This window comes from Panthera pardus, unplaced genomic scaffold (genome assembly GCF_024362965.1).
Source record: "Panthera pardus isolate Hobbes unplaced genomic scaffold, ASM2436296v1 HiC_scaffold_7, whole genome shotgun sequence".
Taxonomy (NCBI): Eukaryota; Metazoa; Chordata; class Mammalia; order Carnivora; family Felidae; genus Panthera; species Panthera pardus.
The window spans coordinates 74,075,667-74,099,573 of record NW_026527002.1 but is presented as its reverse complement, the minus strand read 5'-3'; the positions used below and the strand labels follow the sequence as shown (position 1 = coordinate 74,099,573).

The 23,907-nt window shown below is 52.1% G+C and overlaps 1 long non-coding RNA gene across 3 annotated transcripts; it reads right to left on the bottom strand.

Moving 5' to 3' along the window:
- Positions 1-13,664: 13,664 nt before the first annotated feature.
- Positions 13,665-21,175, bottom strand: LOC109273098 (uncharacterized). 3 transcript variants are annotated; one of them, XR_002082758.2, is made up of 3 exons: positions 20,051-21,175; positions 14,232-14,306; positions 13,665-13,975 (listed from the first exon to the last, which is right to left on the bottom strand). It is a non-coding gene; the product is annotated as an uncharacterized LOC109273098 (long non-coding RNA). The 3 variants fall into 3 exon arrangements; XR_002082757.2 differs by lacking the exon at positions 14,232-14,306; XR_008419918.1 differs by lacking the exons at positions 13,665-13,975; positions 14,232-14,306 and adding an exon at positions 19,550-19,712.
- Positions 21,176-23,907: the final 2,732 nt, after the last annotated feature.

The following is a 23,907-nucleotide window of genomic DNA, read 5'->3' as shown; positions in this document are numbered from 1 at the left end:
AACTTGGTGAAATGGTGTGGTTCCCTGCCCCTCTCACCTCCCCGTCGCTCGGTACACACAGACTTGTAACTTTGTACCCTGAGCACTTAGCACACTGCCCTGCTTTGGGCTGGTTCTGTGATGTATATAATAACAGCTTGCATTTCTCGGGTGCAGAGTGTGGGCCAGGCACTGAACCAGGGCTTCACGTGGACGAACTCACTGGCCCTTCACATCCATGGGCAGGCAGGGCTGCTCCTGGCCTGTTACATATAGAAGCGGTCTGGAGCAGTGAACAATCCACACAACCGTACTGTAGACATCACCATCATCATCAGCAGCACCACCATCATCTTCATCATCCTCCGCCCCGTTTTATAAATGAAGGGTAAGATGGATAAGAGAGTTTCAGGAACTTGCCCTAAGTCACAGAGCTAATAAATGCCAGAGCCAGGATCTGAATCGGCCGTCTGCTTACAGGGTTCCAGCTCTTAACTCTTATGTTCTGCTGCTTTCTACCACGCGTGGCTGCCAACATGTGTGTGGGGGGTATCGGAAGGAAAGATGTGATGCCTTTAGGAAGAGCAAGAATGAGAAGGCATTTCAGGTACAGGCATCAGCAAAAGCATGTGGGGGTAGATCAACATGGCACCCCTTCCGGACCCAGTGGTCTGGATGAACCGATGTCGCCCCTGGTTCTCTGACCTCCGCCCTTCTCCCTACCTGCCCAGAGGGCCGGAGCACCTCCTGCTGATGTAGCAAAGACCTGACCCTGACACATACTTCCTGTGTGGCATTTGGGCATATTTCTTAATCTCTCGGAGGTTCAATGTCCTCATCTGCGAAACGTGGACAAGAATCGTGCCTTCCCCATAGTTTGGTTAAGGATTGGATGACATGATGCCTCTGAATTGCTTAACACAGTTCCACAAACATTGCGAGGGATCAAGAAATGGTTGAAGAGGTCGAATATATATGGGTTTATTTATTTATTTTTGAGAGAGAGAGAGAGAGAGAGAGCAGGGGAAGGGCAGAGAGAGAGGGAGAGAGAGAGAATCCCAATCGGGCTCCACGCTGTCAGTGCAGAGCCTGAGGTGGGGCTCGAACCCACAAAACAGTGAGATCATGACCTGAGCCGAAATCGAGAGTCGGACACTTAACCGGCTGAGGCACCCAGGCCTCCCTTGAATATATTTTTGGTAAGTATGGTGAAATGTATAGTGCGGACACTTTACCCTCGTCTACTCTGTCCCAGAGGACTGGCTCTCGCAAACTACATTTTCCAGGCCCACTGGCCCACGGGTGGGAGGCCCTGGCTCGGGGGGAGAGAGAGCAGGAGGAAGGAGGGAGCTATGGGGTTCCTCCCTCTGCTTCGGGCAGCGTCTTTGAGGTGGCCTCATCCCTTCCCTGGTCCCAGCCCCAGCGAGACAGTCCCTGACAGGGTGCGAGCCCCAGGGGGCAGCCTCAGCCCCTCGCTCCCCCGGTGTCAGCCCCTCCTCCCTCATCCCCCAGCCCAGGGAGAGATGCTGTCTGTGTTGCAAAGCTCCACGATGCCTCCAAGAGCCTCAGGAGTAGAGTTTGCCAGGATTAGTCAATTAAAAAAAAACCAGGAAGTCCCGTTGAAGTTTCATTTCAGCCAGACGACATGTCATATTTTAAGGGGAAGTATCCCCAGATATGCAGGGAACATACTTACGTGGAAAAAAAAAGAAAATCCTTGTGTATCTGAAACGCACATCGGACTAGCCTTCGTGCGTTGCATCTGATGGCCCCACACGTGAGTCCTCTCAATTCCTCAGACACCATCGCACCTGACTCTCCGTATTAATTGTCTCTGTGAAACTTCCCGATAAGGGCTCTTTTGTCGCCGGATCAGATGCCGAGGCCAGCGTGAGCCAAATGCGTGTTCCTGGAATCCGAGAGCAACCCCCTTACCCCAGCCTTTTATTCACCTTCCAGCTCCCCGGGAGTTCAAAAAGGAACACAGAATTGGAAACGAACGTTAATTGAGCAGACGTAAGTGCCAAGCACCAGAGCCCTTGGCAGAGATTAAACACTTTGCTCTCTTAATCGCTGGCATCAGAACACCTCTCAAAGAGAAGTTCCGTTTAGGAAAATACCTTAACGAGCCACTCGGGGGTGGAATCGGGGACCCGGAGGGCAAAGGAAACCAACAAAAGAAACGGCCTGTGCCAGGCTTAAGAAAAGGAGGGGAATCTTTTTTTGCCGCAGAGGGAGCAGAGGGCAGAGCTGTCCCAGTTGCCGGAGGACTGGAGGGCAGAGCTCTCTGGTAAAGGAAAGCCCCAATTTTATGACGCCCAGAAATTCTGCCGGGGATTGGCACGGAGCACAGGGAAGGCTGGCTTGTGTCTGCTCCACGGTGTCTGGGACGACCCAGTGGCACGACTGTCTCCCCGTGAGGTAGCTGGAAATGTCGAAAGCCATCTGTGCCTGCCAGTTTGGTGGCCGATGTGGCCTCAGCTGGGGCCGCTGACCAGAGCGTCATCCATCACGGCCATTCCGTGCGGTCTGGGCTTCTCCACGAAGGGAAGAGGACTTCTTGCACGAAGCGCAGGGGTCCAAAAGCCAGTGTCCCGGTGGGCTGGGCAGAAGCTGGTCTCGGACCAGACTGACCTGGTCTCAGAGATAAGGACCACTCCCTCCTTGCCCTGTCTGGGGGACGGGACTGCCCACAGTCGGGAGGCGGAGACGGACGGCTCCGGTGGAAGGGAGGGTGATCAGGTCACATAACAGGAGAGCAGGCACAATGGGAGAGCTCGTCAACCACGGAAAAAAGCGCCATCCACCACAAGGAGGGAGAGAAGAGGAGGAAGGGGGGAAAAGAAACCGGGAAACAAACATGCGTTTAGAACAACATGTGGCCGGAAATGGAAGTGAAAGACGGGAGTGGGGAGACTTTGGTGGAGGAGTCGACGGGGAGGCCCTACAAATTTCAACCGGGTCGCTGACTTCCTTTGCAAGCTGTAGGCATTGCTGCGGGGTCACGTCCCCGTCCTCTGCCTCCCACGCGCCTCAGTCAAGTACCCCGGGCCCACCCAGGGCCTGGGCCGGCGTGTGCCTGTGCGCGCTCGTTCGTGTGCACACAGAAAGGGATGGGGCTCCACGGGTGACGTGTCGCGATGCTAAGAAGATGGAATGAAGGCTCTCAGACTTCCTGACCCAGCAGCAAGGACGGTGACTTGCCAGTAACTCTGAGCCCTTGAGCCCGAGTCGCCGGGAATTTGCAAAAAACTTGGGGTGGGCTTTGGGGAGTCAGGCCGATTGTATTCACTCATTCGCTCATCTGTTCTTTTGCCCAACAAGCTTGGGTCATGCACCTGCGGTGTGTCAGAGACCGTGGTTGGAGCTGAGGCAGCAGCAGGGACAAGACAGCTCGGCTCTGCCGCACGGAGGGGACCTTTTAGCGAGACGGGCAGTGAACAGGTAAATACAAGTAAAATTAAAAAGCGAATAAATAAAACACAAAATAAGAATGTCCGCGTCGGCCAACGACCCCCAAACCTCAGCACCTCCCGCGATAGAAACTCGTGTCTCGCGCTCAGAGGGATTAGTGTGGGGGGTTATCGGGTCTTCCCTGGTTTGGGGTGCAGGCTTCAGTATCCTGTGACACGCCTCCCATCTGCTGGGACTTGCCGGCCCCACAGCCAGGGACGGGGGGGAGGGGAGCATGGAGGCCCGTGCAGAAGAGTTTCATACACCAGCGCTGGAAACAGAGCACAGCACTCCTGCCCAGGTGCCAGTGCCAAGGGCACGGTCCCGTGGCCACACCTCGCGGCAAGGAAGTGGGGAGGTGTGGTGGCCTGGGTGCCCGGGAGGAGGAGCATGACAAAGGGGACGAAGGAAAAAAACAAGGTATGGTGACAGCGGCCGGGGTAAGCGGGGAACCGTGCACACCGTGCGGGCAAGTCAGGCCTGTCTGAAGAGATGGCACCTGAGCTAGGATCTAAAGGGCGACAGGTGCCCGGCAGTCCACGCCGCTGGGGACACGTGCCCGGCACAGAAAGGAAATCAGGGACAAGTCCCCGAAAGGGTGGCCAGGTCGGTGCATTCAAGGAGCTGGGGCGGCCAGTGTGGACAACCCGGGGTGAGGGTGGCGAGACCGCAGACCCCACATTCCCTGCAGGGCCCGCGAGGGAGCTTGATCTCAGCTCTAAGTGGGCGCCAGGAGCCCCCGGGGGATTTCCAGCAGGGAAGTGCCTGAATCTGGGCTGCATTTTTCAGAGATCTTATCCTCCTTCCAAAGGGCAAGGAGGCCTTTATGGGTATTTGAGTTATCTGAGTTACAGTTTACCGTGTCAACCCATCCTCGTGATAGCTTTGGGGAGGAGACAGCGTTGACCCTTTTGTGCGAGGGGAAACGGAGGGTCACAAGCAACGGTAATTCTCCCAAGGTCACTCGTGACCTTGGCATAGCCAACTCTAGTTCCAGACCCAAGGCCAAGAGAGGAGTCATGGTTGAGGGTAGAGGCCAAGGCTCAGTCAGGGCCCAAGGGTGGGGAAGTGCCCCTCCACCAGGAGGTGGACCTCTTCCCCCTGAGGGACGGCCCCGTGGAAGGAGCAGATCATAATACCCGTTTCTCTCGGCCAGCGGGAAGGAAGCCTGGTGACCTTAGGACACAGTGGCTGTCAGTGATCATTGCAAAGACAGCCAACTCACCATGCTCGGCTGAAGAATGGCCTCTCCCCAGAGATGTCTGTGCCCCATCCGCAGAGGGTGGGAACATGTGACCTCACTTGGGAAGGGGATTCTGCAGGTACGGCTAAGTTAAGGGTCTTGAGGTATTCCTCTATTACGTGGCTGGGCCCACTGAAGTCGCAAGGGCCCTTCTAAGAGGCCAGGAGGAGAGGCAGAGTCCCAGACAGAGACGTGACAACATCATGGCCTGGGGCCCTGAGCCAAGCAGTAGTGGGCAGCCTCTGGAAATCCGAGAGAACAAGCAAACGATTCTCCCCTGGAGCCCCCACTAGGGAGGTGGTCCTTGACTTGAGCCCACAGAGACCCATTTCAGACTCGTGACCCCCAGAGCTCTAAGGCAACAAATTCATGTTGTGTTGAGCCCCTGAGTGTGTAACAATTTGTTACAGCCTCATCACAGGACACGTGTACAGCTAAGACAGGGAAACACCCACGACAGGGACTTCTAGAGGCTGCAGGAGGGGTCCCGGCCACTGCCGGTTTTCAAGATCCCTGACGGCTGGGCCCGAGAGCAAGCCCAGCCTTGACCCTTGGCCACCCTTGGCAGAGGTGGCACTCGTGGCCTCCCCAAGGCTGCTGAGCAGCTGGCGGGCCTGGTTAATCAGTAAGGCTCGTGTTTGTCCGGCCTGGCCTTCTGGTGACTTAGCACTCCTTGGCCTATTTATGACAGTTTGCGCTATCAGCATTTAATAAAATATAATGAGTAACCAGGGTCCTGAGGTCTCCACACCTGCCTTCTCCAAACACAGCTGATTGGCCCCAACCTCCCCAGGGACTTTGGGCTGGGGACAAATCCGACACAGTTGAGAACATGTGCCCCCCACCCCCCACCCCCCACCCTGGGGATGGGCCTGAGCCCTGAGCGGGCTGGCCTTGGGTTCAGGGTCCAGCTCCCCTTACCGGCTGTGGGTCACCCGGCCTCTCAGAGCCTCCGTATCTGTGTCTGCAAGGGACCTGCTTTGTCTGTTCAACAAATGTTTATTAACCATTAACTCTACAGCTTGTGCCGAGGGGAATGTGATGCAATGGAAAGAGCTGAGAGAATCTGGGGGGCCTCACGAGTACCCAGGGGACGGGAGATTCCCGTCTCCTTGGTCCCCGGACAACAAAAGTGTGAGTTTGTCTTCGGGCTGCCCAGAGACGTTCCTGGGGGTTCCAGGAGTGGTGTGCGTGAGGGGATGGGAGGGGGCACAGTTAGGGTGCTCACGGCACAGGGGCTGTGTGCATGTTCAGGGGCACCAAGCAGCGTGAGGCGTAGCTTGGGCGTCCCAGCTGCGTGTCCTCTAGCAAGTGGCTCAGTGTCCCAGAGCATCAGCGTCCTCATGCCTAAAAGGAGACTCATCAGCCAGGCCTCCCCCGGTCGGGAGGATTACAGGGCGATGATTTCTAGAGAGCTGCGTCCGTGTGGCTAAGCACGCGCTCAGTGGAGGTTGGCTCCCTTCTCTGCCCTCCAGCCCCTGCCAACGGAAAGCCTCAGCCTGCAAGGTAGGGAGGTCCCCGTGGCTAGATGTTTTCCAGCAGAGACTGGACTCCTGCCCACAGGGTCGGAAGAAAAGATTGGCACATGTGGGCATGCTCGGCGGCTTGAGACCCTCCTGAGCCACACGGAGCAGGCAGTGTGCTCCAAGAAGGCCGGCCACGGGGGAGCTGGGGAGCGATGGGGAAAAAGTAAGGGAGGCGATGGGGTCAAGAGGACACCCTTATTCCTCAAGCCTGTCTTCTGCTAGGACACGGGGGTCTAGGCCCTATCTTCTCGGCAGAGGCTCCTTTGCAGCCATGTGCAAGGTACGGCTTGTTCTTGAGGCCCAGAGGGTTTGAAGACATCGAAGACATTTCGGAGAGTGTCAGCTGATATAATCATCACAACACGTTAGGGCTGGAAGGAGGCACAGACATTATCGGGCCTTTCAGCTACAGATTGGGACACCGAATTGCCGAAGGGGTGGAGCCTTCCCCAAGGCGATAGCCATGGACCCAGCCAGGTCTTTGTAACCAGGGCTCTGCCTAAAACAGACCTGTGACCTCACACAAGCCAATTCTAACGTGTTAGCCTTCCTCCCAGATGTTCACAGAACATCCCTCCCCAGAGAGTCCGCCTCTGGAAAGACTGGTTCCCTATTGCCCTCCAGCTCTTCATTTAGCTCCTTTTCAAACGTGTTGTTCTTTATCGAAGACGTTTATTCATTGGCCTAACACACGTTAGTAGGGTATTTAGTTATTAGTACGTATCTCGCCAGGACCGGGGATAACACGGCAAGGAAAAATTTTCTCTAAATGGTTGCTCCTGTCACGACAAAGCCATGAGTCTAGAGGTAGGACAGGTGTCTATTCAATAAGTACACAAATAGCTCTCGGTTTCTTCCCATGGCACCGTGAGCCCATGAAGACCAGGGACCAACTCTGTCCTCTTGGGACAGACGGTGTCAGGACGCTCACAAGATCCGGAAAGCCGCTTGTGAAATAGGCGGGCGTCTTGCCAACCAGTTAAACTGTTGGTAGCTTGGCATCCATAATGGTGGGAGTATTCACCCCACGGAAAGTGGCCAGGGCCATGAATCAGGGCGCTTCATTTTGTGGTTTCCTGGCACACCCCTCTGGGTCAGGGCCCCCCACCTGGTAAGAACTCGGGAAACACCCTGATGGATGAACTCTCACAAATTCCTTTCTTTGAAACAAGTACTGTATTGTGCCCATTTTTCAGATGAGGAAACCGAGCTTTCAGAGGGTTAGTCATTTGCTCAAGGTCGTACAGCAAGTGGTGAAGCCAGAATCCGGCTTAGATCTCTGGCTCCTACACTCTGCTCCCAACCTCCGGTCGGCCCGGCCAGGCCTTTCAGGCAAAGGGATCTGTCTAACACTGCAGGAAGGAGGAGGGAAAGAGAGACCGGTGCTGGGAAGCCCAGGGCTGCCCGGGCAGGCGAGGGAGGGGTCTGTGACAGCATGCTGTGAGTTCGGATCTGGGTTTCGGAACGTCGGGCCCAGGCCCCTGAACAGTGGAGGCAGAAAATGCTCTTGCCTGTTGTTGATTGGTCTCGTTTCCAAAAATAGAAACGCCCACCTGGGAGGCCCGGAGTCCTTCCCGGGAAGGTGCGTCTGAGGCCCATTCCAAGGGGAGGTCAGCTGAGGCACTCCAGGGCCAGCTGCTTAATGGGCCGCTGTTGGCAGAGCCTGTGGGCAGACCTGTTTCTTTTTATCAGAGAAGATATTCAAGGAAGGTTCTGTGTCCTCAGGCCTGCCGCTGTGCCTGTTCCAAAACCCCGAGGGCTCCCCGAAGGGGTTTGCACCAAGACTTCCCATCTGGCTGGCTCCTGACTTGACCGTGCTCACCGCAGAGTCAGCATTTGGTGGGTGTCGTGAAGGAACGAGACGGTGCGTCTCTGATGTGGGTTAAGTAAATAACGCCCGTTTTCTCTGATTTAAAAGTAGCATAACTTGGAAAACACAGATATTTTGAAGAAAGAAAAGAAAAACCATAACCCAGCTGTAGACATAACCACGCTTGTCAGTCTGGTGCAGTCTTTTAAAAATATGTGTCGGGGGAGGCACCTGGGTGGCTCAGTCGGTCGGGCGTCCGACTTCGGCTCGGGTCACGACCTCAAGGTTTGTGGGTTCGAGCCCCGCGTCGGGCTCTGTGCTGACAGCTCGGAGCCTGGAGCCCGCTTCGGATTCATGGTCTCCCTCTCTGTCTGCCCCTCCAATGCTCATGCTTTCTCTCTCTCTCTCTCTCAAGAATAAATAAACATTAAAAAATTTTTAAATGTGCAGGCATGTGTACCCTCATTGTATTTTATCTCCACATAATCCTCAATCAGAAGAAATTCTCATGCTTATTAAAATCCTATAAAGATCGTCATTATTTAGCATACCGTCACGAGATGGCCAAGATTTATGTAACTGATCCCCTAAGTTTTGACGTTTCTATTGTTCCTTTGTTTATTCTTGTTTTAAAAAAAGTTTTTGACATTTCTATTGTTCCTTTGTTTATTCTTTTTTTTTAAAGTTTATTTATTTATTTTGAGAGAGAGAGAGAGTGAGAGTGCAAGCAGGGAGGCGGGGGGTGGAGGGGGCGAGATGGAGAAGGAGAGAGAGAATTCCAAGCAGGTTCCGTGCAGCACAGAGGCCAACACGGACCGTGAGATCATGACCTGAGCCGAAGTCAAGGGTTGGATGCTTAAGCAGCTGAGCCATGTGGGCGCCCCACGTTCCTTTGTTTATTCTTATCAACCCCCCTGCTATGATGTTTCTTCTCCCTAAATTGTTATCCAGATGCCAATCTTGGTTTTGCTTTCCCTTTTTATCATGACTCCCTAGACGTGGATTGAGCAGGTCAGAGAGCACGAAGTTTTCAAAGTAGAATATAAGTATTCCATAATAAATACATAAAAAATAATATATAATAAATCAATACTAATTTCGTTTCTAGAAAATTGGTTCCAGAGCATAAGTACTGGCGTTTTTAACTTCACGGATTTGGTGGGTAACTGATGTGTGTTTTACTGGTGGCTGGTGGGGGGGGACCACATTTTCCACCTATTCGTGAGCCCTTCACGCTTCCTCCCGGGAGCCGAGGACGCAGGTCTCCAGCACAGGCTCGGGAGAGGGTATCGGCTTGGGCTCCTGGACGGTCCTCCTGCCCCGAGGCCCGTGGGCTGCCCGCCCTCACGGAGGCTGATCGGAGGAGCAGAACCATCGCTTCTCCTGGCACACTGGGTAGCCAGGATTCCAGGACTTCTCCTGGCACAGCAGGAAGACTTCTGGGAAAAGCCACCGCGCACCTGGCGAGCCCAGCCTATCTCCCGGCTCACTTGGCTCCCAGCACGGACAGGCGGCCAGCTTCCTCCTTGGGAAGAAGGGAAAGAGAAGCTAAGAAGTGAAGGACTGGGGGCGCCTGGGGGGCTCAGTTGGTTAAGCGTCCGACTTCAGCTCAGGTCCTGATCTCCCAGTTTGTGGGCTCGAGTCCCAAGTCGGGCTCTGTGCTGACAGCTCGGAGCCTGGAGCCTGCTTCAGAGTCTGTGTCTCCCTCTCTCTCTCTGTCCCTCCCCCGCTCAAAAATAAAACATTAAAAAAAAAGAAGAAGAAGACGTAAAGTGAAGGACAAGAAAGAGTTTCCTGCCTCTGGGGTCTGGATTAGGAAGGAACTAGGATTATTTTAGATTGTCCCTGAGAACTAACCCTGGAACGGTCGATCAGGGCATCTCTGGGTCACAGAGATGAAGGTCCCTTGTGCCCTTTCATCCAGGGGAGCAGCTACGGGCTGGGGCTCTGGAGCCAGACTGCCGGGGGTTGCAATCCCCCCCCTGCCACTTACTACCCACGTGACAGTCACTTCACACTCCTCTCAGACCTTTGGCGCTAAATGAGTCAACAGACACGGTGTGTCAGGCACAGCGGAGACAGAGGGGGAGCAAAGCTGCAGCTGTTACTCTTACATTGGTGCCCTTTTCCCGCTGTAACAAACGACCAGGAGGTTAGCGCCTTAACGCTTAGGATTTTACAGTCCTGGGGGTCAAAAGTCCTAAATGGGACTCGATGGACTAAAACCAAGGTGTTGGCAAGGCTACATTCCTTCCAGAGGCTGCTGGCGGCTTCTCCTCCCCCTTCAGAGCCAGGAACCACAGCACTCTGACCTCTGCTACCATCATCACGTTTCTGACTCCGGGGCCTCCCTCTTCCATGTTTTAAGGACCCTTGTAATTACGTTGGTCCCACCCAGATAATCCAGGATAATCTCTTTATCTTAACGTCCTTAATTGCATCTGCAAAGTCCCTTTTGCCAGGTAAAGTCACATACTCATAGGCTGCGGGGATTAAGATATGGACATCTTTAGGGGTCATCATTCTGCCCATCACACGATTTTATTTTCCCGCATATTTCTTGAGTACCTGTTCTTTGTCAGGTGTTGAATCTTCTTCCGCTCTGAATAAGATTTAGGACTATTTTCTCAAGGAACTCACAGGCTGGTGCCGGTAGCAAGTAAGTAAACCAATAACCAAACCAAAGAGTTTAAGGGGTAAAGATCTAACGTTATACAGAGAATGGAGGACCCGATGAGGAGGAATATATCTGGGGGAGAAAGAAATCTCACGTAGAGGAAGCAGGACAAGCAAAGGCATAAAGCGAAGAGGAGGCCACGTCAAGGGGTTTGCTCTAATTCCACTTAGAGCACGTAGACACTTAGATCTAATCTCGGTTGGGTCAGAGGCTGAAGCATCTCTGAGACAGGAGCCTAGAGAAGAAGAAAGACCCTCGATCACAGAGGACATACACGTCACAGTGAAGAGCTTGGACTTTATTGAGTAGGCCATGGAGAGAAGATGACAGATTAAGAGCATGGGATATGGTTAGGCTTCTAGTTTGCAATAATAAGATGGGGTGTGGACAGGGAGTGGGTGATAGCACACAAGGGGACCAGCTTCACACCACCATCCTTCCATCCATTCACTTATCCATACATTCAACTAACTATTCACTCTTCAGTCCATCCATCCATCCATCCATCCATCCATCCATCCATTTGTCCATCCATCCATCTGTCTGTCCATCCGTCCATCCATCTGCCCATCCATCCATGTATTCATCCATCTGTCCCTCCATCTATCCATCCATCCATCCATCCATCTGTCCATCCATCCATCTATCCATCCATCTATCCATCCATCTGTCCACACATCTGTCCATCCTTCCATCCATCCATCCTTCCATCCATCCATCTATCCATCCATCTGTCCATCCATCCATCCATCCATCCATCCATTTGTCCATCCATCCATCTGTCTGTCCATCCGTCCATCCATCTGCCCATCCATCCATGTATTCATCCATCTGTCCATCCATCTATCCATCCATCCATCCATCCATCTGTCCATCCATCTATCCATCATCTGTCCATCCATCTATCCATCCATCCATCCATCTATCCATCCATCTGTCCATCCATCCATCTATCCATCCATCTGTCCATATATCTGTCCGTCCATCCATCCATCCATCCATCCATCCATCCATCTGCCCATCCATCCATCCATCCATCCATTCTTTCATCCATCCAATTATTTATCCATCCATCTATCTATGTAACTTACTTAGTACCTATTTTCTTGCCCTGGCACCATGCTCAAAATGCAAAGACCTAAAACACATAGTCTCTGCCTTGAATAGCTCAGCTTTGAGAAGTTCTCAAATGGATGGAGTTGTGACTGAAGGAGGCACATTAGAAGGATGCCTAATCCAGCCAGAGTGAGAGATCAAGGAAGACTTCCTGAAAGAGGCAACGCTTAAACTGAGTAAAGTTGAGTAGGTGTCAACAAAGCAAAAGAGAAGAAGCCTCCCAGGCAGAGAGGACAGTTAAAAGCATGAACAAGCCTTGTGGGTTCTGAAACTCCTCATGGGATCTGGAACAAGACCCAAGATCCCAAACTCAGCAAGGAGTCAGAATTAGTGTTTCAGTGGTCAACATAACGTCAGGGGCACAAGGACAGGAATTTTGACTTTTTCCGCGTTTTCTCTAGAAACTAGACCAGGATCTGACCATAGTAAGTGCTCAACTAGTGTTTGTCGAATAAATGAATAATGATGAAAAGAAAGTCTGTGTCCTTACATATGTCCTTCATCTTCCTCCATTTCTACCATCCGACGATTACACTTGTTAGTACTGACGTTTTCAACAGTAAGTTTGATACAACTTGCATTGTTTCAGAACCATCATTCGTGCCTGTGTTTTGAATGACTTTGACATTTAAATGGACTCCATGTTCATCATCAGTGTTCCTAGATGCTGTTCCAGCTCAGCGTCCTGTGTCTGGATTTATCACTTGGATGACAGGAACTCCCATCAGCCGGATTTTCTCTTGTTCTCATTTTCTTTCCCCACAGAAAGCTCATGGACACTCTGGTTCCTAATTTCTTGTTTGGCTGCAAATGTCTGCCTGTTGCCTTCATATCTGAAAGTCAACTTGGCTGGAATTGACATGTTTGGGCCCTACTTCCTTCCTTCAAAATGTCATTGCCATTGTTTCTAGCAATGAAAACGGCTGGAGAAAAATCAAGAGTTTGCCTGGCTTTGTCCACTCTTATACTTAATTGCTTTTTCTACCTGAACGTGTCCAAGCTCCTTTCCTTAGCATGAAAGTTCGGGAACTGTATCTTGGTGTGGATTATCTCGCAGGCTTTGTGGGCATTGGGGTGTGGGATGGGACACTTTGCCCATTCAGTCTGCACATTTATTTTAGGAAATTTTTTCTAATACACGTGTGAATAATCTTTCTCCCATTTTTACATTTTCTGTCTCAGAAACGCTAAGTATGATACGTTAGCTGTCTTCTGTGTGTCTTCCTTATTTCTCTCTCCCCTGTTTCACCTTATGTTTCACTGCTGAGGCCAGGAAAGAGAAGACTAGATAGGATCAGAAGGAAAAGAAAGCCCATCACACATGACTCTGTAGCCACTGGGTTTTGGGTTTTCCTTTGAGTGAGATGGGAAACCGTTAGAAGCTCAGGAAATAACCATAACCATTGTTGTTATTGTTGCCTTTGTGGTCACTGTTAGCAAGATGGCCGCTGTGCTGTGGAGCACTCCAAGGCGATTGTTGGCTGTCTTGAATGAGGGCAGCATCGGAGGGCCGCTTACCCACAGTGAGAATGGCTGAGGAATCAGGGAAATGGCTGGAGAAGAGAAGCCAGGTATAATGGCCACCTATTTTCCAAAACCAGCGAAGAAAGCACAGGTAGGTGTTAACACAAAGATCAGGGCCGTGGGGGAAATGGGACAGTAATGTTGGGAGCCAGAGACACGAGGGCAGGCCAGACCGGAGACGTGGGAAAAGAGTGTCTGGGACAAGATGGTTGCCTGGGATGGGCCCCTGGGGGTAAGACGTATGCGGAGAAGGAGAAGTCAATATTCCAGAGCAGAGCCGGTGAGAGATGCCAAGTCTTAGACTGAGTTTCCCAGAACCAGATTATGGCATAAGGATTTACGTGCAGGGACTTTATTTGGGAAATGATCGCAGGGACTGGGAAGGTGAGGCAGGGAAGAAAGAGACGGATGTCAGGTACACGCACGAGCAGTCTACCACAATGGGCACCCGGGGCTCGCTCCGACTGGGGTTCCCCGACAGACTGCAGAGATCGACTCAGCAGCGTGGCACGGAGGGGCGGGGGAGCTGGACGTCAGCCACCAGCCTCCATCCGCCATTGTTTACGGGGGCCCCTGGAAGTCCTCCATTGCTCTGGCCTCTCCCATGCACGGGCTGAGTCTGCTCCTGCTCGGGGGTATCGTGGGCCCTGGGGAAAGAAGCAATCAGCCACCGAGAGAAAGTGGGTGGTGCACACAGGCAGGGGCATGGTGGCTTTCCCTGGGATGTCGTTGCCACCGGGCGAACCCCCGCGGACTCTGCTGGACTCATATGACCCTGCTCCGACCCCAGGCCGCCTCTTCTGCTTCTGACCATTGCGGGGGCGGTGGGAGATAAACCCTGGTCTCACGGGCTCAGAGTCCCACCCCCTCCACTGTTGCCGGTCTTCTAGAAGGAATGCTCACTTTCAGCCTGGCCCAGGGAACCACAAGACCAGCCACGCCCTCCCATGCAATTCACACTGGGTGAAACTGTGTTTCCTGCCAGGGGAGTGAATATATGTATTTCTCTTCCATCTTTATGACTTCATGAGCAATACTTTCCTACTCAGTAAAGGTCTGGAAAAATACAGAAATGTGGAACGAAGGAAATGAATGATACCTGGAGTCCCCTTACCCAGAGATAAATATTGTTAACATTTTTGTGATTGATTTTTGCAGATTATTTTTTATTACATGCAATTTTTAGATGATTGAAGTCATAGTTATATATATATATATATATATATATATATATATATATATATATATAGTTATCCTATCTGGCTTTTTTTAAACCTAACATATCCCGAGCCTTTCTTTTCCCCTCCTTAAACAAACATCTGCAAACATGACTTTTATGACTGCTATTGGCCCAGCATGTGGTTTGCTGTTATCACATCCACTCAGCATGTAATAGCTGGTCATCAAGGTTGTATCAAATATTTGTATTCTAGCACACACTCTGGTGACTCTCCTCGTGCCTGGAGCTATTGGTACACCCCAAATTATTTCCTTAGGATTCCACCCCTCCTGCTGACTCAAGAAGTGGGAGTTTCATGATAGGGTGTAAACAATAAAACTAAAAAAAAAAAAAAAAAGAAGAAGGCAGAATGGGAAGGAAGCCAGAAATGCATGGCAAAGTCCACCAGAAAACTTCTCGAGAACACGGAACCTCATACTGATCGATTTTCGTTTTTTCTTTCTTCTTAAAATTGATATGATGAGGACAAAGCATAGGAAAGGAGAAAAGGAAGGAAAGGAGAAAATGCCTCTGTCATCAACAATGTCTTTCACATTTTCTCCTACGAGTAATGGAAGTGACTTCTAGCAGAGGCAAGGGAAATAAAAGCAAAAATGAACGATTGGGACCCCATCAAGATAAAAAGCTGCTGCACAGCAAAGGAAACAATCAGCAAAACTAAAAGGCGACCCATGGGATGGGAGAAGATATTTGCAAATGACATACCAGATAAAGGGTTAGTATCCAAAATCTGTAAAGAACGTATCCAAATCAACACCCCAAAAAACAAATAATCGTGAAATAAATAGCAAGAAATGGGCAAAAACCCCCCACAAATAATCATGAAATAAATAGTGAAGAAATGGGGAAAAGATATGAATAAACACTTTTCCCAAAAAGATGTCCAGATAGCTAACAGACACATGAGAAGATGCTCAACATTCCTCATCATCGGGGAAATACAAATCAAAACCACGATGAGATACCACCTCACACCTGTCAGAATGGCTCACATGAACAACAGATGTTGGCGAGGAGGCGGGGAAAGAGGAACCGTGTTGCTCTTTTGGCCGGAATGCAAACTGGTGCAGCCACTCTGGAAAACAGCGTGGAGGTTACTCGGAAAATTAAACATAGAATTACCCCATGACCCAGCAATAGCACTACTAGGAATTCTCCCAAAGGATACAAAAAGGCTGATTCGAAGGGGGCACATGCACCCCCAATGTTTACAGCAACGTTATCAACAATAGCCAAGTATGGAAAGAGCCCACGTGTCCGTTGACTGATGAATGGATAAAGATGCGGTATATATACACAAAGGAATACTACTCCGTGATGAAAAAGAATGAGATCTTGTCATTTGCAGCAACATGGATGGAACTAGAGTGTGTTATAGCCAAGTGAAATAAGTCAGAGAAAGACAGATATCATCATATGTGGAATTTGAGAAACTCGACAGATAAACATAGGGGAAGGGAAGGCACAATGAGATGAAAATTGAGAGGGAGAGGGAGGCAAACCATTAGAGACTCTTAAATATAGGGAACAAACTGAGGGTTGCTGGAGGGGAGGGGGGCGACGGGCTAGACGGGTGAAGGGCGTGAAGGAGGGCACGTGTTGGGATGAGCACCGGGTGTCGTGCGTAAGAGACGAATCGCTGGGTCCTACTCCTGAAGCCAGGACTACACTAGATATCAACCAACTTGAATTTTACAAAAATGACTTGTAGATGCCAATATCCATCTTGTTGGTAATGGAACCCCGGCTTTGAAAGGGGCACGTGGCTGAACAGTTAAGAAACTTCATCCCTGGGTTCCTGTGCACCGTGGTGACTATGGGACCGGGTTTTAGCCCACGGGAGGCCAATCCGAGTGTCGTAAGGATTGGGGTAGACCAACTGTTCCTGCGGCGCCTGTGGCCCTTGCTTCCTGAGGCTCACGTCTTTGCATGATCCCCTCCCCTGGAGGTGGGTGGGAGCTTTGACCTGCTTCTAGACCGGCAGAACACAGCCAAGGTCAGAGGATGTCCGTGAGCGTGTGGTGATCACAGGTACGTGCACACACACATATGTACACAGGTGGCCATGTCCTACAAGGACCCTTGCTCGTTTGATGAAGTACGTAGGCCAGTTAAGGAAGCCCACGTGACAAATTGCAGGCGGTTCCGAGGAGCTGAGTGAGGGACGCTTCCGGCAAACAGCCAGAAAGAAACTGAGGCCCTCAGCGCCCCCAGCCCTTCAAAGGACCGGAATTCTGGCAACAAAGCCACCTTAGCTTAGAAGTAGCTCAGAAGCCACCAGCTGGTACCTCCAAGGAGACAGCAGCACTAGCCTATACCTGGATTGAGGGGCCATAAGACGCTGAAGTAGAGAACCCAGCTGAGCCGTTTCTAGACTCCTGACCCACAGTAACTGCGATGTGACGGATGCACAGCGTTTTAAGCTGCTAAATTTGTGGTAATCTGTTACACGGCAATAAAAAAGGTGCATGAGACGTCCAGAAAATGGCCTTAAAGAAGAAGAACGCCTTCTTCCTACCCACCTCGTCCTGCTGGTGACTTGGAATTTGGGTGTTGCCATGGCTGGAGCTGTGGCAGCCCTCTTGGGCCATGAGACCTTGAGATTGAAGGTGCGTGCTAAGGATGGAGCAGAGAAATCAGAACCCTGGGTTTCTGGGGAGACTGCTCTACTGCCCTGCTGACCCCGGCTGCCTGCCTCTGGGCTCCTTTTACACAAGAGAGACAGAACTTCCCTCCTATTTAGGCCACTGTCGCTTGGGATTCTCTGGCACTTACAGCAAGATCTAACGCTCACTGATGCAAGAGTACAGCGGGTCATAACCCAAGCTTGGAACTGGCCAACCAGGGCTCGAATCCTGGTCTGCTGTTTCCAAGTGGGTGAGTCCAAATGTTTCTTTACTCCTCTGAGCCTGGGCTCCCCCATCCGCCAAATGGGGGTAAGCCTTGCCTCTAACTCATGGTTCGTTTAAAAGAACACGAGTGAAGACCTTAACACTGCATGTGGCTCAATGTTCATTCTTGAGAGAGAGAGAGAGCGGGGGAGGGGCAGAAAGAGAGGGAGACACAGAATCCAAAGCAGGGTCCAGGCTCTGAGCTGTCAGCACAGAGCCCGATGCAAGGCTCGAACCCATGAACCATGAGATCTTGACCTGAGCTGAAGTCGGACGCTTAACCAACTGAGCCACCCAGGCGGCCCTACAAGAGACTCACTTTAATTTTTATATTTTTTAAAAACATTTATTTATTTTGGGGAGAGCACCAGTGGGGCAGGGACACAGGAAGGGGGACAGAGGATCTGAAGCGGGCTTTGCACGGACAGTCTGACAGCAGTCAGCCCGATGTGGGGCTTGAACTCACAAACTGCAAGATCATGACCTGAGCCAAAGTCGGGCGTTCAATCAACTGAGCCGCCCAAGTGCCCCCAAGAGACTCACTTTAATTAAAATTTTTTTTAACGTTTATTTATTTTTGAGACAGAGAGAGACAGAGCATGAACAGGGGAGGGTCAGAGAGAGGGAGACACAGAATCTGAAACAGGCTCCAGGCTCCGAGCTGTCAGCACAGAGCCCGACGCGGGGCTCGAACTCACGGACCGCGAGATCATGACCTGAGCCGAAGTCGGCCGCTTAACCGACTGAGCCACCCAGGCGCCCCAAGAGACTCACTTTAGATGTGAGGACACATGCAGGCTGATCATGAAAGGAAGGAAAACAATATTCCATACAGATGGGAACTGAAAGTAAGATGGACCAGGCCCACTAATAACAGACAAAAGAGACTTTAAGTCAAAACTGATGATAAACGGATGAATTCAGCAGGAAGATGGAACTGGTGTGAATGTTCATGCACCCAACATCAGAGCCCCTAAATATTTAAAGTAAACACTGACCGAATGGAAAGAGAAACAGCCATGCGAAAAGAGTAGGAGATTTCAAAGAAGTCTCCATGCCATGAATAGACACTTCTCTAAAGAAGACATCCGGATGGCCAACAGGCACATGAAAAGATGCTCAACGTCACTCCTCATCAGGGAAATACAAATCAAAACCCCACTGAGATACCACCTCACACCGGTCAGAGTGACTAAAATGAACAAATCAGGAGACTCCAGATGCTGGAGAGGATGTGGAGAAACGGGGACCCTCTTGCACCGTTGTTGGGAATGCAAACTGGTGCAGCCGCTCCGGAAAACAGTGTGGAGGTCCCTCAAAAAATTAAAAATAGAACTACCCTATGACCCAGCAATAGCACTGCTAGGAATTGACCCAGGGGATACAGGGGTGCTGATACATAGGGGCACTTGTATCCCAATGTTTATAGCAGCACTTTCAACAATAGCCAAACTATGGAAAGAGCCTAAATGCCCATCAACTGACGAATGGATAAAGAAGATGTGGTTTATATATACAAAGGAATACTACTTGGCAATGAGAAAGAATGAAATCTGGCCTTTTGTAGCAACGTGGATGGAACTGGAGAGTGTTATGCTAAGTGAAATGAGTCAGGCAGAAAAAGACAGATACCACATGTTTTCACTCATATGTGGATCCTGAGAAACTCAGCAGAAGACCAGGAGGGAGGAGAGGGAGAAAAAAAGTTAGAGAGGGAGGGAGCCAAACCATAAGAGACTCTTAAAAACTGAGAATAAACTGAGGGTTGATGGCGGTGGGAGGGAGGGGAGGGCGGGGGATGGGCACCGAGGAGGGCACCTGTTGGGATGAGCCCTGGGTATTGTATGGAAACCAATTTGACAGTAAATTTCGTATTGACAAAACTAATAGTAACAGAATAAAAATAAATAAATAAATATCAAGTGGAAAAAATACCAAAAAACAAAAAAACAAAGACGTCTCCATGCAAGGAGTAGCCTTGGAGCTGAGATTTGAAATACAGAAAAGATTGTCTAAGGTAAAGAAATGAGATGGTAATTCTTTTTGAAAGACCATCGGCTGATTTTTTTTGTGCATTGTAAAAAAGTTTATTTTTTTTTTAAGTTTACTTATTTATTCGGACAGAGACAGAGACGGCACGAACAGGGGAGGGGCAGAGAGAGAGAGGGAGAGAGAGAGAATCGCAAGCAGGCTCCGTGCTGTGAATGCAGATCCCGATGCGGGGCTCGAACTCACAGACGGTGAGATCGTGACCTGAGCCATAATCAAGAGTCGGACACTTAGCTGACTGCTTCGGATTCTGTGTCTCCCTCTCTCTCTGCCCCTTTCCCGCTCGAGTGCTGTCCCTCCCTCTCTCTCTCTCTCTCAAAAATAAATAAACATCCAAAAAAAAAACAAGCCTTCAAGGGCGTAAAGCAGGAGGGGATCGATGCTCAGCCTTGCTTTTCTGGTAACTTGCCCCTGCTTCAGAAGGGAGGGGACGATGGAGGCCAAGGGAGAAGAGTGTGGGTAGGGAATAAACATGGTGGGGAGAGAGAGGAAGCATGACCTTTAGAGAGATATCCTGCCAAGTTCAAGCGATAGACACTCACAGCGCCAACTCTGTGCGGGGCCCCGTGATGGGTGCTGTTGGCATAGTCAACTCCAAGAGGTCCTTCCAAGGAGAGCCTCTCCCGGAGGAGACAGACCCGTCCAGGCCAGGAGGGTGGTATTACCACACCCCCTCCCGCACGCGTGTGCGTGCACACACACACACACGCACCTGAGACAAGCCAGGGCGGGGAGGTTTCCCAAATGTCAAGCCATGGGTTGCGCTGGAACTTGAACTCAGACACAACGTTCTTCCCTCCGGGCCTCCCTAACCATTTTTGGTCAACATAAAGTTCCGGCGATGCGAAGGGTTGCCACTGCCTCCTTCAGGAGAGGAAGCCAGAGGAGGAAAAGCTTCATTCTGCAGACGTCCGTTGGGTCCCCACTGTGTGCCAGGCCCCTGGCTCGAGCCAGGAGCTAAGGGCAGGAGATGAAGGTCGACATGCCCCTGACCTCCAGGAACTCACAGCCTAATGAGAGACCTGCAGAATGAAACAGGTAACCAGAGACGCTTTGAGAGGCTCAGCCAGTTAGCATCAGAAATGCCATCATGGAGGGACGCCGGGGTGGCTCGGTCGGTTGAGCGACCGACTTCGGCTCAGGTCACGATCTGGAGATTCGTGGGTTCGAGCCCTGCGTCGGGTTCTGTGCTGACAGCTCGGAGCCTGGAGCCTGCTTCGGATTCTTTGTCTCCCTCCCGCTCTGCTCCTCCCCGCCTCGTGCTCTGTCTCTCTCAAAGGTAAATAAACATTAAAAAAATTAAGAAATGCCATCATGGAACAGCGACAGCAATGACATCAAAGCGGGAGGCAGCGGTCTTTGCATGGCCCCCTCGTATCACACACGCCCGCAGCCCGCAGTCGCTGCTCTGCTCCCTTCAAACCCTCAGGTCCTACATTGGGGTGCCCCCCTCCACGATCTATCAGCTCCCAGACCTCATGCAGTTGGGAGCCAACCCTCCCAGGCTGCAGGGAGATCCCAGACCCACCACGCCTGCTCATCTTTCTCTTGTGTTTTCCGTTAACATTTTCTGAAACATTTCCTCAGCTCAAGGAACCTGAAGACTGGCTTTCGGTGCGTCCAGAAGAATATTCTTCCTTGGAGCATTTTGTGACAAGTCCCAGCAAACCATCCTCTGCCCATGTTTTATCAGCTAGTCTGAGTCAGAACTGCCAACCCAAGCGGGGCAGAGAAGGACCGTCCACCGTGGAGTCAACGCCACCCCACGAGGCAGAGGGCACGTCCCGCTGGGGAGCCTGGGAGAGCCGGGCTCGTTGCCGAGAGCGTGGGCAGCACGGGAGATCAGGAAGCTCACAGAACGCACGAGAAGGCTGGAGGAGCGGAGTCAGGGCGAGGGCAGGAGGCAGGGAGCCCGGGGGACTCAGCACGGACGTCTTCTCTGGGCTTCTCTCAGTTTCCTGTGGCCTCTACTGCAGCCACATACTCAGTCCCTTAAGGCAACACGCGGTTCGTGTCTTAGGGTTCTGCAGGCCAGAAGTCTAAAATCAAGGTGTCAGCAGAGTCGTGTTTCTTCTGGAGCTTCCAGGGGAAAAATCTGATCCCTGCCTCTTCCAGCTTTCCCCGGGCCGCCCACATTCCTTGGCTCCTGGCCCCACGTCTCACCGCCTTTTCCTTCTCCGTTTCCGCGGTCCCCTGGCCTCCTTCTACCCGACTGATCCCCGGCCTCCTTCTCGAAAGGACTCTTGTGATTACATCAGCCCGTTTCAAGATCCTTAACTTAATCACGCCTGCAGCGTCCCTGTTACCATGTAACACAACGTATCGGCAGGTGCCGGGATTAGGAACGGGGACATCTTGGCTGGGGTGTGAATCCGAGGGTGACGAAGGGCCGCCCAGAGCGACACCGGCCCGCTCTGTCCCGCCGCGATCGTGGGCGCCCTGCCAAGGACTGTTGTCCGGGATCGGCTGTGGTCCTTGAACACGCTGCAGAAGCTTCGTTACTACACCCGTTTTACACACAGGAAGCGAGGAAACGGAGGCTCCGAGAGACTGAAACGTCTTGCCCTAGAGCACCCGTGTGGTAGGGGGCCAAGTGCAGAAACCCAGCTCCAAAAGACTTTAAAATCCAGGAAATGATGGAATCCAGTGGTAGGCTGCTTTGTTTTTTTCTTCTCTATTTTGTTTTCCATGGAATTCAAGGTTGGGTGAGTAAAGAAAGGAATCTGATAAACTCGAGCAGGCCTGGAACTTTTCCCAGAGCCCGTGGGGCAGAGAACCAAATCGGACAGACACACCCTCCCGGCCAGAGCGTTCTTTTAAAACAGCCACTCCGGCCGGCTCAGTTCCTGTTTGTACCTCTGGGAAAGGACGGCCCTGCCGTCAGAGTGGAGATAGAGGGCTTCACTCCCCTGCCTTCCTTGAGCCGAGCATGCAGGAGACGCAGAGCAGAGAGAGGTCAGGCAGCCTGCCCGAGGTCACACAGCAGGGAGGAGGGTGCTCTGTCTGGTACAAAGGAAATCCTGCCAGACCACAGAGCACCCATGACCAGCCCGCTGGAGCGGCTCTTGGAAGAGAAGTTGCTTTGGAGTCAAAGGTCATGAGCCAAGGACTACTCCCCAGGGGCTGGAGGGAGACACCCTCATTCCTCCCCAGACCCAGATGGTGAACGCGTCTCTCCTCTTCTCTGGCCGCCGGTGACCTGAGGTGCCGACTTCACGCACAGACCTGGCAGCTCCGAGGGGCCCAGCAAACTCTGTCCCGGGAGACCTCAGCTCGTGAGCCAAACGAGAGGCTCCATGACACGTTGTGTTATTGTTTTGTTCCCAGACTAACAAAGAAAAGCTCGGTGGGCAGCGCCAGCTGGCTCATCTGGAAAAGGAGAACTTTGAGGCCGGGAAGCTTCCAGATAGAGGCCGAGCGCTGGCTCAAGCAGCCCCGGGCACCTGCAGGCCTCTCCAGGTAATGTGACTTCAGGCCATCCCAGCCCCTTCTCTGGCTCCAGCTGCCTCGTCTGTGGGACAAGAGGGACGGGAGGGGGTTCAGGGTTTTCCTGCAGGTGACCCTGGCCCAAAGAAGGCTGTTCCTCTGAAGGGGGCAGCCCTGACCGTCCCCACCACCCTGTGTGCCTCAGCATGAAGAAGTTCCTGGCGTCTCCACCCGCCACAGGCTCTGATCCAGGAGGGTGGGCAGGGCCAGCCGAGGGGCAGATCGCAGGGCAGGCAGGAAATAGGGGCTCCTCCTCTCCTGCCGGGGACAGAGGTTTTACCCCGTGGAGACCCTTCTCCTGCCTGCCTGTAGCCTCCCTCCGTGCCCACGGGACCTTGGCCACACTGACCTCCAAGCAGACAAAGCCTTTCTCACTTTAGGGACCTCTCCTCCGAGATACAAAGATCCAGAACCCGAGCCCCTGGCCGGGCTCTCAGCCTGGCCGGCGAGACTTCCTGCCTGACCCGAGCTAACTGCTTTCAGCCCTCAGTTTCCTCTTCTGTTCCTGGGGGGGCTTGCGGCAGCTGCAACTAAGACCCCTCTATTCTCCAGTTGGAGGATCCCCTCACCCACAGGGAGAAGCCACAAGAGAACACTGTCATCCCTGCCGAGTCCCTTCTGCTTGGCGTCTCCTGGGGCCCTGTGAAGGGGGGACCAACTCGTTCTGCTCCTGTCAGAGGAGACGGCGGGCAGTCAGAGAGGGGAGCCGGAGTCATACTGCCCACGTTCAAAGACTCCCTTGAGGAGTCGGGGAAGCCCAGGGACCCCGTGGCGGGTTAAATGGTGTCGCCCACCCCCAAGAGATCTGTCCACCGGGAAGCTGTGAACGTGACCCTGTTCGGCGGCGGGTCTTCGTAGGCGTAATTAAGGATTTCTAGATGAGGGATGGAACCCTAAATCTAATGACGGATGT